The sequence below is a fragment of the Pseudophryne corroboree genome, unplaced genomic scaffold (assembly GCF_028390025.1).
Source record: "Pseudophryne corroboree isolate aPseCor3 unplaced genomic scaffold, aPseCor3.hap2 scaffold_910, whole genome shotgun sequence".
Classification (NCBI taxonomy): domain Eukaryota; kingdom Metazoa; phylum Chordata; class Amphibia; order Anura; family Myobatrachidae; genus Pseudophryne; species Pseudophryne corroboree.
The window spans coordinates 12,852-29,734 of record NW_026970490.1 but is presented as its reverse complement, the minus strand read 5'-3'; the positions used below and the strand labels follow the sequence as shown (position 1 = coordinate 29,734).

Here is a 16,883-nt window from a genome sequence, read left to right as displayed (position 1 = left end):
TCTAATAAGCATACATCTAGAACGTATCCTAGAAAATCTTTAAAGAGTCAATAATCTGGAGAGTTTTTGTAAGATGTTTCTTCCATCAACCAATGAAGAAACACATTGGTACTTTCCCATGATGAGTGAGTGCTTCAGGATCTCTTGCACTTACATGTGCAGCAGAGTACTGCAATGGAAGCATGCTGGGCCCATAACCCAGAGGTAGGCAGATTGAAACTATCCTTTGCTATATGCATTTTTTTTGTTAATTTAAGTAATCAAAACTGGGATTGATATTTTTGCTTTTATTTTTACTTGAAGTACAATAACTTTTACCATTTTAATTTGTTTGAATAGTATATTGACAGTATAGTTTTCTTTAAAAAATCCACTTAATTTTCTTTACCCTATTATTAAAAGGGTAATTGACAAAAACAAACTACATTGTCACCAGAAGAGCAATACAAAATGTACAAGTGATATATTAAAATCATCTTTCCAGCTTGAATTTCAATGATGCATTGGGGCAACGATTTTGTGAGAAACATCTTCACCCTTAAATAAAGATTTTCTTAATTCCTTACCTGTGTGCTAATTAGATATCACCTTGTTTTCACATTAAACAGACTTCCACATGAGAAAGCAGCAAGGATGCAGTGGCGTTAATGTTTCCTGGTGTCAACCTGTATTATTTCAGTAGAAATTGAAATGAGGATGCATCTTGCTGCCTTTCCAATGAAGCAAGTTTAATTTAGTAATAGGTGAAAAACGATCCCTACAAAGGTGTTAATCAGAGACTTGGCTTTGTGGACACTTTTCAGAGAACAAATTTGTTAGCATAAAAATAAAGCCAGAAAATGAAGAGCTGTTTAATCACTCAATTGGATTTTTTTTGCCAGCATATTTCTTTTTCTCTGCAACCCACTGCTAAATTGTGCTTCCTATCTGTTTTTATAAAATCACTGAATCAAATCTAACTCTGATTACATCAGAGAAGGCCAGGTACCCTACACCATAACAGGGGGTTTGAAATTTTGACTTGTCTACTTAAAGATCACCAAAATCTGATAACAATGTCAATTACGTCCCTGGGTGGGATTGAACCACCAACCTTTTGGTTAGTAGCCTAACACACTAACCGATTGCGCCACAGAGACACTTTGTAAAAAGTACATCCTGACAAAGGCTAATAAGCATACATCTAGAACGTTTCCTAGAAAAACTTTAAAAAGTCAATAATCTGGAGAGTTTTTGTAAGATGTTTCTTCCATCAACCAACCAAGAAACACATTGGTACTTTCCCATGATGAGTGAGTGCTTCAGGATCTCTTGCACTTACATGTGCAGCAGAGTACTGCAATGGAAGCATGCTGGGCCCATAACCCAGAGGTAGGCAGATTGAAACTATCCTTTGCTATATGCATTTTTTTTTGTTAATTTAAGTAATCAAAACTGGGATTGATATTTTTGCTCTTTTATTTTTACTTAAAGTACAATAACTTTTACCATTTTAATTTGTTTTAATAGTATATTGACAGTATAGTTTTCTTTCAAAAATCCACTTAATTTTCTTTACCCTATTATTAAAATGGTAATTGACAAAAACAAACTACATTGTCACCAGAAGAGCAATACAAAATGTACAAGTGATATATTAAAATCATCTTTCCAGCTTGAATTTCAATGATGCATTGGGGCAACGATTTTGTGAGAAACATTTTCACCCTTAAATAAAGATTTTCTTAATTCCTTACCTGTGTGCTAATTAGATATCACCTTGTTTTCACATTAAACAGACTTCCACATGAGAAAGCAGCAAGGATGCAGTGGCGTTAATGTTTCCTGGTGTCAACCTGTATTATTTCAGTAGACATTGAAATGAGGATGCATCTTGCTGCCTTTCCAATGAAACAAGTTTAATTTAGTAATAGGTTAAAAACCATCCATACAAAGGTGTTAATCAGAGACTTGGCTTTGTGGACACTTTTCAGAGAACAAATTTGTTAGCATAAAAATAAAGCCAGAAAATTAAGAGCTGTTTAATCACTCAATTGGATTTTTTTTGCCAGCATATTTCTTTTTCTCTGCAACCCACTGCTAAATTGTGCTTCCTAGCTGTTTTTTATAAAATCACTGAATCAAATCTAACTCTGATTACATCAGAGAAGGCCAGGTACCCTACAACATAAAAGGGGGTTTGAAATTTTGACTTGTCTACTTAAAGATCACCAAAACCTGATCACAAGGTCAATTATGTCCCTGGGTGGGATTGAACCACCAACCTTTTGGTTAGTAGCCAAACACACTAACTGATTGCACCACAGAGACACTTTGCAAAAGTGGATACTGACAAAGGCTAATAAGCATTCATCTAGAACGTTTCCTAGAAAAACTTTAAAAAGTCAATAATCTGGAGAGTTTTTGTAAGATGTTTCTTAGATCAACCAACGAAGAAACACATTGGTACTTTCCCATGATGAGTGAGTGCTTCAGGATCTCTTGCACTTACATGTGCAGCAGAGTACTGCAATGGAAGCATGCTGGGCCCATAACCCAGAGGTAGGCAGATTAAAACTATCCTCTGCTATATGCATTTTTTTTTAATTAAAGTAATCCAAAACTGGGATTGATATTTTAGCTCTTTTATTTTTACTTAAAGTACAATAACTTTTACCATTTTAATTTGTTTTAATAGTGTATTGACATTATAGTTTTCTTTAAAAAATCCACTTAATTTTCTTTACCCTATTATTAAAAGGGTAATTGACAAAAACAAACTACATTGTCACCAGAAGAGCAATACAAAATGTACAAGTGATATATTAAAATCATCTTTCCAGCTTGAATTTCAATGATGCATTGGGGCAACGATTTTGTGAGAAACATCTTCACCCTTAAATAAAGATTTTCTTAATTCCTTACCTGTGTGCTAATTAGATATCACCTTGTTTTCACATTAAACAGACTTCCACATGAGAAAGCAGCAAGGATGCAGTGGCGTTAATGTTTCCTGGTGTCAACCTGTATTATTTCAGTAGACATTGAAATGAGGATGCATCTTGCTGCCTTTCCAATGAAGCAAGTTTAATTTAGTAATAGGTTAAAAACCATCCTTACAAAGGTGTTAATCAGAGACTTGGCTTTGTGGACACTTTTCAGAGAACAAATTTGTTAGCATAAAAATAAAGCCAGAAAATTAAGAGCTGTTTAATCACTCAATTGGATTTTTTTTGCCAGCATATTTCTTTTTCTCTGCAACCCACTGCTAAATTGTGCTTCCTAGCTGTTTTTCTAAAATCACTGAATCAAATCTAACTCCATCAGAGAAGGCCACGTACCCTACACCAGAACAGGGGGTTTGAAATTTTGACTTGTCTACTTAAAGATCACCAAAATCTGATAACAAGGTCAAATATGTCCCTGGGTGGGATTGAACCACCAACCTTTTGGTTAATAGCCATGCACACTAACTGATTGCGCCACAGAGACACTTTGCAAAAGTCCATACTGACAAAGGCTAATAAGCATTCATCTAAAACGTTTCCTAGAAAAACTTTAAAAAGTCAATAATCTGGAGAGTTTTTGTAAGATGTTTCTTCCATCAACCAACGAAGAAACACATTGGTACTTTCCCATGATGAGTGAGTGCTTCAGGATCTCTTGCACTTACATGTGCAGCAGAGTACAGCAATGGAAGCATGCTGGGCCCATAACCCAACGGTAGGCAGATTGAAACTATCCTCTGCTATATGCATTTTTTTTTGTTAAAGTAATCCAAAACTGGGATTGATATTTTGGCTCTTTTATTTTTACTTAAAGTACAATAACTTTTACCATTTTAATTTGTTTTAATAGTATATTGACAGTATTGTTTTCTTTCAAAAATCCACTTAATTTTCTTTACCCTATTATTAAAATGGTAATTGACAAAAACAAACTACATTGTCACCAGAAGAGCAATACAAAATGTACAAGTGATATATTAAAATCATCTTTCCAGCTTGAATTTCAATGATGCATTGGGGCAACGATTTTGTGAGAAACATCTTCACCCTTAAATAAAGATTTTCTTAATTCCTTACCTGTGTGCTAATTAGATATCACCTTGTTTTCACATTAAACAGACTTCCACATGAGAAAGCAGCAAGGATACAGTGGCGTTAATGTTTCCTGGTGTCAACCTGTATTATTTCAGAAGACATTGAAATGAGGATGCATCTTGCTGCCTTTCCAATGAAGCAAGTTTAATTTAGTAATAGGTGAAAAACCATCCCTACAAAGGTGTTAATCAGAGACTTGGCTTTGTGGACACTTTTCAAAGAACAAATTTGTTAGCATAAAAATAAAGCCAGAAAATTAAGAGCTGTTTAATCACTCAATTGGATTTTTTTGCCAGCATATTTCTTTTTCTCTGCAACCCACTGCTAAATTGTGCTTCCTAGCTGTTTTTCTAAAATCACTGAATCAAATCTAACTCTGATTACATCAGAGAAGGCCAGGTACCCTACACCATAACAGGGGGTTTGAAATTTTGACTTGTCTACTTAAAGATCACCAAAATCTGATAACAAGGTCAATTATGTCCCTGGTTGGGATTGAACCACCAACCTTTTTGATAGTAGCCGGACATACTAACCGATTGCGCCACAGAGACACTTTGCAAAAAGTACATACTGACAAAGTCTAATAAGCATACATCTAGAACGTATCCTAGAAAATCTTTAAAGAGTCAATAATCTGGAGAGTTTTTGTAAGATGTTTCTTCCATCAACCAATGAAGAAACACATTGGTACTTTCCCATGATGAGTGAGTGCTTCAGGATCTCTTGCACTTACATGTGCAGCAGAGTACTGCAATGGAAGCATGCTGGGCCCATAACCCAGAGGTAGGCAGATTGAAACTATCCTTTGCTATATGCATTTTTTTTGTTAATTTATGTAATCAAAACTGGGATTGATATTTTTGCTTTTATTTTTACTTGAAGTACAATAACTTTTACCATTTTAATTTGTTTGAATAGTATATTGACAGTATAGTTTTCTTTAAAAAATCCACTTAATTTTCTTTACCCTATTATTAAAAGGGTAATTGACAAAAACAAACTACATTGTCACCAGAAGAGCAATACAAAATGTACAAGTGATATATTAAAATCATCTTTCCAGCTTGAATTTCAATGATGCATTGGGGCAACGATTTTGTGAGAAACATCTTCACCCTTAAATAAAGATTTTCTTAATTCCTTACCTGTGTGCTAATTAGATATCACCTTGTTTTCACATTAAACAGACTTCCACATGAGAAAGCAGCAAGGATGCAGTGGCGTTAATGTTTCCTGGTGTCAACCTGTATTATTTCAGTAGAAATTGAAATGAGGATGCATCTTGCTGCCTTTCCAATGAAGCAAGTTTAATTTAGTAATAGGTGAAAAACGATCCCTACAAAGGTGTTAATCAGAGACTTGGCTTTGTGGACACTTTTCAGAGAACAAATTTGTTAGCATAAAAATAAAGCCAGAAAATGAAGAGCTGTTTAATCACTCAATTGGATTTTTTTTGCCAGCATATTTCTTTTTCTCTGCAACCCACTGCTAAATTGTGCTTCCTATCTGTTTTTATAAAATCACTGAATCAAATCTAACTCTGATTACATCAGAGAAGGCCAGGTACCCTACACCATAACAGGGGGTTTGAAATTTTGACTTGTCTACTTAAAGATCACCAAAATCTGATAACAATGTCAATTACGTCCCTGGGTGGGATTGAACCACCAACCTTTTGGTTAGTAGCCAGACACACTAACCGATTGCGCCACAGAGACACTTTGTAAAAAGTACATCCTGACAAAGGCTAATAAGCATACATCTAGAACGTTTCCTAGAAAAACTTTAAAAAGTCAATAATCTGGAGAGTTTTTGTAAGATGTTTCTCCCATCAACCAACCAAGAAACACATTGGTACTTTCCCATGATGAGTGAGTGCTTCAGGATCTCTTGCACTTACATGTGCAGCAGAGTACTGCAATGGAAGCATGCTGGGCCCATAACCCAGAGGTAGGCAGATTGAAACTATCCTTTGCTATATGCATTTTTTTTTGTTAATTTAAGTAATCAAAACTGGGATTGATATTTTTGCTCTTTTATTTTTACTTAAAGTACAATAACTTTTACCATTTTAATTTGTTTTAATAGTATATTGACAGTATAGTTTTCTTTCAAAAATCCACTTAATTTTCTTTACCCTATTATTAAAATGGTAATTGACAAAAACAAACTACATTGTCACCAGAAGAGCAATACAAAATGTACAAGTGATATATTAAAATCATCTTTCCAGCTTGAATTTCAATGATGCATTGGGGCAACGATTTTGTGAGAAACATTTTCACCCTTAAATAAAGATTTTCTTAATTCCTTACCTGTGTGCTAATTAGATATCACCTTGTTTTCACATTAAACAGACTTCCACATGAGAAAGCAGCAAGGATGCAGTGGCGTTAATGTTTCCTGGTGTCAACCTGTATTATTTCAGTAGACATTGAAATGAGGATGCATCTTGCTGCCTTTCCAATGAAGCAAGTTTAATTTAGTAATAGGTTAAAAACCATCCATACAAAGGTGTTAATCAGAGACTTGGCTTTGTGGACACTTTTCAGAGAACAAATTTGTTAGCGTAAAAATAAAGCCAGAAAATTAAGAGCTGTTTAATCACTCAATTGGATTTTTTTTGCCAGCATATTTCTTTTTCTCTGCAACCCACTGCTAAATTGTGCTTCCTAGCTGTTTTTTATAAAATCACTGAATCAAATCTAACTCTGATTACATCAGAGAAGGCCAGGTACCCTACAACATAAAAGGGGGTTTGAAATTTTGACTTGTCTACTTAAAGATCACCAAAACCTGATCACAAGGTCAATTATGTCCCTGGGTGGGATTGAACCACCAACCTTTTGGTTAGTAGCCAAACACACTAACTGATTGCACCAAAGAGACACTTTGCAAAAGTGGATACTGACAAAGGCTAATAAGCATTCATCTAGAACGTTTCCTAGAAAAACTTTAAAAAGTCAATAATCTGGAGAGTTTTTGTAAGATGTTTCTTAGATCAACCAACGAAGAAACACATTGGTACTTTCCCATGATGAGTGAGTGCTTCAGGATCTCTTGCACTTACATGTGCAGCAGAGTACTGCAATGGAAGCATGCTGGGCCCATAACCCAGAGGTAGGCAGATTAAAACTATCCTCTGCTATATGCATTTTTTTTTAATTAAAGTAATCCAAAACTGGGATTGATATTTTAGCTCTTTTATTTTTACTTAAAGTACAATAACTTTTACCATTTTAATTTGTTTTAATAGTGTATTGACATTATAGTTTTCTTTAAAAAATCCACTTAATTTTCTTTACCCTATTATTAAAAGGGTAATTGACAAAAACAAACTACATTGTCACCAGAAGAGCAATACAAAATGTACAAGTGATATATTAAAATCATCTTTCCAGCTTGAATTTCAATGATGCATTGGGGCAACGATTTTGTGAGAAACATCTTCACCCTTAAATAAAGATTTTCTTAATTCCTTACCTGTGTGCTAATTAGATATCACCTTGTTTTCACATTAAACAGACTTCCACATGAGAAAGCAGCAAGGATGCAGTGGCGTTAATGTTTCCTGGTGTCAACCTGTATTATTTCAGTAGACATTGAAATGAGGATGCATCTTGCTGCCTTTCCAATGAAGCAAGTTTAATTTAGTAATAGGTTAAAAACCATCCTTACAAAGGTGTTAATCAGAGACTTGGCTTTGTGGACACTTTTCAGAGAACAAATTTGTTAGCATAAAAATAAAGCCAGAAAATTAAGAGCTGTTTAATCACTCAATTGGATTTTTTTTGCCAGCATATTTCTTTTTCTCTGCAACCCACTGCTAAATTGTGCTTCCTAGCTGTTTTTCTAAAATCACTGAATCAAATCTAACTCCATCAGAGAAGGCCACGTACCCTACACCAGAACAGGGGGTTTGAAATTTTGACTTGTCTACTTAAAGATCACCAAAATCTGATAACAAGGTCAAATACGTCCCTGGGTGGGATTGAACCACCAACCTTTTGGTTAATAGCCATGCACACTAACTGATTGCGCCACAGAGACACTTTGCAAAAGTCCATACTGACAAAGGCTAATAAGCATTCATCTAAAACGTTTCCTAGAAAAACTTTAAAAAGTCAATAATCTGGAGAGTTTTTGTAAGATGTTTCTTCCATCAACCAACGAAGAAACACATTGGTACTTTCCCATGATGAGTGAGTGCTTCAGGATCTCTTGCACTTACATGTGCAGCAGAGTACAGCAATGGAAGCATGCTGGGCCCATAACCCAACGGTAGGCAGATTGAAACTATCCTCTGCTATATGCATTTTTTTTTGTTAAAGTAATCCAAAACTGGGATTGATATTTTGGCTCTTTTATTTTTACTTAAAGTACAATAACTTTTACCATTTTAATTTGTTTTAATAGTATATTGACAGTATTGTTTTCTTTCAAAAATCCACTTAATTTTCTTTACCCTATTATTAAAATGGTAATTGACAAAAACAAACTACATTGTCACCAGAAGAGCAATACAAAATGTACAAGTGATATATTAAAATCATCTTTCCAGCTTGAATTTCAATGATGCATTGGGGCAACGATTTTGTGAGAAACATCTTCACCCTTAAATAAAGATTTTCTTAATTCCTTACCTGTGTGCTAATTAGATATCACCTTGTTTTCACATTAAACAGACTTCCACATGAGAAAGCAGCAAGGATACAGTGGCGTTAATGTTTCCTGGTGTCAACCTGTATTATTTCAGTAGACATTGAAATGAGGATGCATCTTGCTGCCTTTCCAATGAAGCAAGTTTAATTTAGTAATAGGTGAAAAACCATCCCTACAAAGGTGTTAATCAGAGACTTGGCTTTGTGGACACTTTTCAAAGAACAAATTTGTTAGCATAAAAATAAAGCCAGAAAATGAAGAGCTGTTTAATCACTCAATTGGATTTTTTTTGCCAGCATATTTCTTTTTCTCTGCAACCCACTGCTAAATTGTGCTTCCTAGCTGTTTTTATAAAATCACTGAATCAAATCTAACTCTGATTACATCAGAGAAGGCCAGGTACCCTACACCATAACAGGGGGTTTGAAATTTTGACTTGTCTACTTAAAGATCACCAAAATCTGATAACAAGGTCAATTATGTCCCTGGTTGGGATTGAACCACCAACCTTTTTGATAGTAGCCGGACATACTAACCGATTGCGCCACAGAGACACTTTGCAAAAAGTACATACTGACAAAGTCTAATAAGCATACATCTAGAACGTATCCTAGAAAATCTTTAAAGAGTCAATAATCTGGAGAGTTTTTGTAAGATGTTTCTTCCATCAACCAATGAAGAAACACATTGGTACTTTCCCATGATGAGTGAGTGCTTCAGGATCTCTTGCACTTACATGTGCAGCAGAGTACTGCAATGGAAGCATGCTGGGCCCATAACCCAGAGGTAGGCAGATTGAAACTATCCTTTGCTATATGCATTTTTTTTTGTTAATTTAAGTAATCAAAACTGGGATTGATATTTTTGCTCTTTTATTTTTACTTGAAGTACAATAACTTTTACCATTTTAATTTGTTTGAATAGTATATTGACAGTATAGTTTTCTTTAAAAAATCCACTTAATTTTCTTTACCCTATTATTAAAAGGGTAATTGACAAAAACAAACTACATTGTCACCAGAAGAGCAATACAAAATGTACAAGTGATATATTAAAATCATCTTTCCAGCTTGAATTTCAATGATGCATTGGGGCAACGATTTTGTGAGAAACATCTTCACCCTTAAATAAAGATTTTCTTAATTCCTTACCTGTGTGCTAATTAGATATCACCTTGTTTTCACATTAAACAGACTTCCACATGAGAAAGCAGCAAGGATGCAGTGGCGTTAATGTTTCCTGGTGTCAACCTGTATTATTTCAGTAGAAATTGAAATGAGGATGCATCTTGCTGCCTTTCCAATGAAGCAAGTTTAATTTAGTAATAGGTGAAAAACGATCCCTACAAAGGTGTTAATCAGAGACTTGGCTTTGTGGACACTTTTCAGAGAACAAATTTGTTAGCATAAAAATAAAGCCAGAAAATGAAGAGCTGTTTAATCACTCAATTGGATTTTTTTTGCCAGCATATTTCTTTTTCTCTGCAACCCACTGCTAAATTGTGCTTCCTATCTGTTTTTATAAAATCACTGAATCAAATCTAACTCTGATTACATCAGAGAAGGCCAGGTACCCTACACCATAACAGGGGTTTGAAATTTTGACTTGTCTACTTAAAGATCACCAAAATCTGATAACAACGTCAATTACGTCCCTGGGTGGGATTGAACCACCAACCTTTTGGTTAGTAGCCAGACACACTAACCGATTGCGCCACAGAGACACTTTGTAAAAAGTACATCCTGACAAAGGCTAATAAGCATACATCTAGAACGTTTCCTAGAAAAACTTTAAAAAGTCAATAATCTGGAGAGTTTTTGTAAGATGTTTCTCCCATCAACCAACCAAGAAACACATTGGTACTTTCCCATGATGAGTGAGTGCTTCAGGATCTCTTGCACTTACATGTGCAGCAGAGTACTGCAATGGAAGCATGCTGGGCCCATAACCCAGAGGTAGGCAGATTGAAACTATCCTTTGCTATATGCATTTTTTTTTGTTAATTTAAGTAATCAAAACTGGGATTGATATTTTTGCTCTTTTATTTTTACTTAAAGTACAATAACTTTTACCATTTTAATTTGTTTTAATAGTATATTGACAGTATAGTTTTCTTTCAAAAATCCACTTAATTTTCTTTACCCTATTATTAAAATGGTAATTGACAAAAACAAACTACATTGTCACCAGAAGAGCAATACAAAATGTACAAGTGATATATTAAAATCATCTTTCCAGCTTGAATTTCAATGATGCATTGGGGCAACGATTTTGTGAGAAACATTTTCACCCTTAAATAAAGATTTTCTTAATTCCTTACCTGTGTGCTAATTAGATATCACCTTGTTTTCACATTAAACAGACTTCCACATGAGAAAGCAGCAAGGATGCAGTGGCGTTAATGTTTCCTGGTGTCAACCTGTATTATTTCAGTAGACATTGAAATGAGGATGCATCTTGCTGCCTTTCCAATGAAGCAAGTTTAATTTAGTAATAGGTTAAAAACCATCCATACAAAGGTGTTAATCAGAGACTTGGCTTTGTGGACACTTTTCAGAGAACAAATTTGTTAGCATAAAAATAAAGCCAGAAAATTAAGAGCTGTTTAATCACTCAATTGGATTTTTTTTGCCAGCATATTTCTTTTTCTCTGCAACCCACTGCTAAATTGTGCTTCCTAGCTGTTTTTTATAAAATCACTGAATCAAATCTAACTCTGATTACATCAGAGAAGGCCAGGTACCCTACAACATAAAAGGGGGTTTGAAATTTTGACTTGTCTACTTAAAGATCACCAAAACCTGATCACAAGGTCAATTATGTCCCTGGGTGGGATTGAACCACCAACCTTTTGGTTAGTAGCCAAACACACTAACTGATTGCACCACAGAGACACTTTGCAAAAGTGGATACTGACAAAGGCTAATAAGCATTCATCTAGAACGTTTCCTAGAAAAACTTTAAAAAGTCAATAATCTGGAGAGTTTTTGTAAGATGTTTCTTAGATCAACCAACGAAGAAACACATTGGTACTTTCCCATGATGAGTGAGTGCTTCAGGATCTCTTGCACTTACATGTGCAGCAGAGTACTGCAATGGAAGCATGCTGGGCCCATAACCCAGAGGTAGGCAGATTAAAACTATCCTCTGCTATATGCATTTTTTTTTAATTAAAGTAATCCAAAACTGGGATTGATATTTTAGCTCTTTTATTTTTACTTAAAGTACAATAACTTTTACCATTTTAATTTGTTTTAATAGTGTATTGACATTATAGTTTTCTTAAAAAAATCCACTTAATTTTCTTTACCCTATTATTAAAAGGGTAATTGACAAAAACAAACTACATTGTCACCAGAAGAGCAATACAAAATGTACAAGTGATATATTAAAATCATCTTTCCAGCTTGAATTTCAATGATGCATTGGGGCAACAATTTTGTGAGAAACATCTTCACCCTTAAATAAAGATTTTCTTAATTCCTTACCTGTGTGCTAATTAGATATCACCTTGTTTTCACATTAAACAGACTTCTACATGAGAAAGCAGCAAGGATGCAGTGGCGTTAATGTTTCCTGGTGTCAACCTGTATTATTTCAGTAGACATTGAAATGAGGATGCATCTTGCTGCCTTTCCAATGAAGCAAGTTTAATTTAGTTATAGGTGAAAAACCATCCCTACAAAGGTGTTAATCAGAGACTTGGCTTTGTGGACACTTTTAGAGAACAAATTTGTTAGCATAAAAATAAAGCCAGAAAATGAAGAGCTGTTTAATCACTCAATTGGATTTTTCTGCCAGCATATTTTTTTTCTCTGCAATCCATTGCTAAATTGTGCTTCCTAGCTGTTTTTTATAAAATCACTGAATCAAATCTAACTCTGATTACATCAGAGAAGGCCAGGTACCCTACACCATAAAATGGGGTTTGAAATTTTGACTTGTCTACTTAAAGATCACCAAAACCTGATCACAAGGTCAATTATGTCCCTGGGTGGGATTGAACCACCAACCTTTTGGTTAGTAGCCAGACACACTAACCGATTGCGCCACAGAGACACTTTGCAAAAATTACATACTGACAAAGGCTAATAAGCATTCATCTAGAACGTTTCCTAGAAAAACTTTAAAAAGTCAATAATCTGGAGAGTTTTTGTAAGAATTTTCATAAATCAACCAACGAAGAAACACATTGGTACTTTCCCATGATGAGTGAGTGCTGCAGGATCTCTTGCACTTACATGTGCAGCAGAGTACTGCAATGGAAGCATGCTGGGCCCATTACCCAGAGGTAGGCAGATTGAAAATATCCTCTGCTATATGCATTTTTTTTGTTAATTAAAGTAATCCAAAACTGGGATTGATGTTAGCTATTTTATGTTTACTTAAAGTACAATAACTTTTACCATTTTAATTTGTTTTAATAGTATATTGACAGTATTGTTTTCTTTCAAAAATCCACTTAATTTTCTTTACCCTATTATTAAAATGGTAATTGACAAAAACAAACTACATTGTCACCAGAAGAGCAATACAAAATGTACAAGTGATATATTAAAATCATCTTTCCAGCTTGAATTTCAATGATGCATTGGGGCAACGATTTTGTGAGAAACATCTTCACCCTTAAATAAAGATTTTCTTAATTCCTTACCTGTGTGCTAATTAGATATCACCTTGTTTTCACATTAAACAGACTTCCACATGAGAAAGCAGCAAGGATGCATTGGCGTTAATGTTTCCTGGTGTCAACCTGTATTATTTCAGTAGACATTGAAATGAGGATGCATCTTGCTGCCTTTCCAATGAAGCAAGTTTAATTTAGTAATAGGTGAAAAACCATCCTTACATAGGTGTTCATCAGAGACTTGGCTTTGTGGACACTTTTCAGAGAACAAATTTGTTAGCATAAAAATAAAGCCAGAAAATGAAGAGCTGTTTAATCACTCAATTGGATTTTTCTGCCAGCATATTTTTTTTCTCTGCAACCCACTGCTAAATTGTGCTTCCTAGCTGTTTTTTATAAAATCACTTAATCAAATCTAACTCTGATTACATCAGAGAAGGCCAGGTACCCTACATCATAACAGGGGGTTTGAAATTTTGACTTGTCCACTTAAAGATCACCAAAACCTGATCACAAGGTCACTTACATCCCTGGGTGGGATTGAACCACCAACCTTTTGGTTAGTAGCCAAACACACTAACTGATTGCGCCACAGAGACACTTTGCAAAAGTGGATACTGACAAAGGCTAATAAGCATTCATCTAAAACGTTTCCTAGAAAAACTTTAAAAAGTCAGTAATCTGGAGAGTTTTTGTAAGATGTTTCTTCCATCCACCAATGAAGAAACACATTGGTACTTTCCCATGATGAGTGAGTGCTTCAGGATCTCTTGCACTTACATGTGCAGCAGAGTACTGCAATGGAAGCATGCTGGGCCCATAACCCAGAGGTAGGCAGATTAAAACTATCCTCTGCTATATGCATTTTTTTTGTTAATTAAAGTAATCCAAAACTGGGATTGATATTTTTGCTCTTTTATTTTTCATTAAAGTACAATAACTTTTACCATTTTAATTTGTTTTAATAGTATATTGAAAGTATTGTTTTCTTTTAAAAAGCCACTTAATTTTCTTTACCCTATTATTAAAATGGTAATTGACAAAAACAAACTACATTGTCACCAGAAGAGCAGTACAAAATGTACAAGTGATATATTAAAATCATCTTTCCAGCTTGAATTTCAATGATGCATTGGGGCAACGATTTTGTGAGAAACATCTTCACCCTTAAATAAAGATTTTCTTAATTCCTTACCTGTGTGCTAATTAGATATCACCTTGTTTTCACATTAAACAGACTTCCACATGAGAAATCAGCAAGGATGCAGTGGCATTAATGTTTCCTGGTATCAACCCGTATTATTTCAGTAGACATTGAAATGAGGATGCATCTTGCTGCCTTTCCAATGAAGCAAGTTTAATTTAGTAATAGGTGAAAAACCATCCCTACAAAGGTGTTAATCAGAGACTTGGCTTTGTCGACACTTTTCAGAGAACAAATTTGTTAGCATAAAAATAAAGCCAGAAAATTAAGAGCTGTTTAATCACTCAATTGGATTTTTTTGCCAGCATATTTCTTTTTCTCTGCAACTCACTGCTAAATTGTGCTTCCTAGCTGTTTTTATAAAATCACTGAATCAAATCTAACTCTGATTACATCAGAGAAGGCCAGGTACTCTACACCATAAGAGGGGGTTTGAAATTTTGACTTGTCTACTTAAAGATCACCAAAATCTGACAACAAGGTCAATTATGTCCCTGGGTGGGATTGAACCACCTACCTTTTGGTTAGTAGCCAAACACACTAACTGATTGCACCACAGAGACACTTTGCAAAAGTGGGTACTGACAAAGGCTAATAAGCATTCATCTAGAACGTTTCCTAGAAAAACTTTAAAAAGTCAATAATCTGGAGAGTTTTTGTAAGATGTTTCTTCCATCAACCAATGAAGAAACACATTGGTACTTTCCCATGATGAGTGAGTGCTTCAGGATCTCTTGCACTTACATGTGCAGCAGAGTACTGCAATGGAAGCATGCTGGGCCCATAACCCAGAGGTAGGCAGATTAAAACTATCCTCTGCTATATGCATTTTTTTTATTAAAGTAATCCAACACTGGGATTGATATTTTAGCTCTTTTATTTTTACTTAAAGTACAATAACTTTTACCATTTTAATTTGTTTTAATAGTGTATTGACAGTATAGTTTTCTTTAAAAAATCCACTTAATTTTCTTTACCCTATTATTAAAAGGGTAATTGACAAAAACAAACTACATTGTCACCAGAAGAGCAATACAAAATGTACAAGTGATATATTAAAATCATCTTTCCAGCTTGAATTTCAATGATGCATTGGAACAACGATTTTGTGAGAAACATCTTCACCCTTAAATAAAGATTTTCTTAATTCCTTACCTGTGTGCTAATTAGATATCACCTTGTTTTCACATTAAACAGACTTCTACATGAGAAAGCAGCAAGGATGCAGTGGCGTTTTATGTTTCCTGGTGTCAACCTGTATTATTTCAGTAGACATTGAAATGAGGATGCATCTTGCTGCCTTTCCAATGAAGCAAGTTTAATTTAGTTATAGGTGAAAAACCATCCCTACAAAGGTGTTAATCAGAGACTTGGCTTTGTGGACACTTTTAGAGAACAAATGTGTTAGCATAAAAATAAAGGCAGAAAATGAAGAGCTGTTTAATCACTCAATTGGATTTTTCTGCCAGCATATTTTTTTTCTCTGCAACCCATTGCTAAATTGTGCTTCCTAGCTGTTTTTTATAAAATCACTGAATCAAATCTAACTCTGATTACATCAGAGAAGGCCAGGTACCCTACACCATAAAATGGGGTTTGAAATTTTGACTTGTCTACTTAAAGATCACCAAAACCTGATCACAAGGTCAATTATGTCCCTGGGTGGGATTGAACCACCAACCTTTTGGTTAGTAGCCAGACACACTAACCGATTGCGCCACAGAGACACTTTGCAAAAAGTACATCCTGACAAAGGCTCATAAGCATTCATCTAGAACGTTTCCTAGAAAAACTTTAAAAAGTCAATAATCTGGAGAGTTTTTGTAAGAATTTTCTTAAATCAACCAACGAAGAAACACATTGGTACTTTCCCATGATGAGTGAGTGCTTCAGGATCTCTTGCACTTACATGTGCAGCAGAGTACTGCAATGGAAGCATGCTGGGCCCATTACCCAGAGGTAGGCAGATTGAAACTATCCTCTGCTATATGCATTTTTTTTGTTAATTAAAGTAATCCAAAACTGGGATTGATATGTTAGCTATTTTATGTTTACTTAAAGTACAATAACTTTTACCATTTTAATTTGTTTTAATAGTATATTGACAGTATTGTTTTCTTTCAAAAATCCACTTAATTTTCTTTACCCTATTATTAAAATGGTAATTGACAAAAACAAACTACATTGTCACCAGAAGAGCAATACAAAATGTACAAGTGATATATTAAAATCATCTTTCCAGCTTGAATTTCAATGATGCATTGGGGCAACGATTTTGTGAGAAACATCTTCACCCTTAAATAAA

General features: G+C 34.7%; 8 non-coding genes across 8 annotated transcripts; all 8 read right to left on the bottom strand.

Moving 5' to 3' along the window:
* Positions 1-1,065: 1,065 nt before the first annotated feature.
* TRNAS-ACU (transfer RNA serine (anticodon ACU)) lies at positions 1,066-1,139 on the bottom strand. The gene has a single exon. It is a non-coding gene; the product is annotated as a tRNA-Ser (tRNA).
* A 1,097-nt stretch (positions 1,140-2,236) lies between these two features.
* TRNAS-ACU (transfer RNA serine (anticodon ACU)) lies at positions 2,237-2,310 on the bottom strand. The gene has a single exon. It is a non-coding gene; the product is annotated as a tRNA-Ser (tRNA).
* A 3,419-nt stretch (positions 2,311-5,729) lies between these two features.
* On the bottom strand, positions 5,730-5,803 carry TRNAS-ACU (transfer RNA serine (anticodon ACU)). The gene has a single exon. It is a non-coding gene; the product is annotated as a tRNA-Ser (tRNA).
* Positions 5,804-10,396: 4,593 nt separating this feature from the next.
* On the bottom strand, positions 10,397-10,470 carry TRNAS-ACU (transfer RNA serine (anticodon ACU)). The gene has a single exon. It is a non-coding gene; the product is annotated as a tRNA-Ser (tRNA).
* A 1,097-nt stretch (positions 10,471-11,567) lies between these two features.
* TRNAS-ACU (transfer RNA serine (anticodon ACU)) lies at positions 11,568-11,641 on the bottom strand. Its single transcript has one exon. It is a non-coding gene; the product is annotated as a tRNA-Ser (tRNA).
* Positions 11,642-12,732: 1,091 nt separating this feature from the next.
* Positions 12,733-12,806, bottom strand: TRNAS-ACU (transfer RNA serine (anticodon ACU)). The gene has a single exon. It is a non-coding gene; the product is annotated as a tRNA-Ser (tRNA).
* A 1,093-nt stretch (positions 12,807-13,899) lies between these two features.
* Positions 13,900-13,973, bottom strand: TRNAS-ACU (transfer RNA serine (anticodon ACU)). Its single transcript has one exon. It is a non-coding gene; the product is annotated as a tRNA-Ser (tRNA).
* Positions 13,974-16,231: 2,258 nt separating this feature from the next.
* On the bottom strand, positions 16,232-16,305 carry TRNAS-ACU (transfer RNA serine (anticodon ACU)). The gene has a single exon. It is a non-coding gene; the product is annotated as a tRNA-Ser (tRNA).
* Between the last annotated feature and the right edge of the window lie 578 nt (positions 16,306-16,883).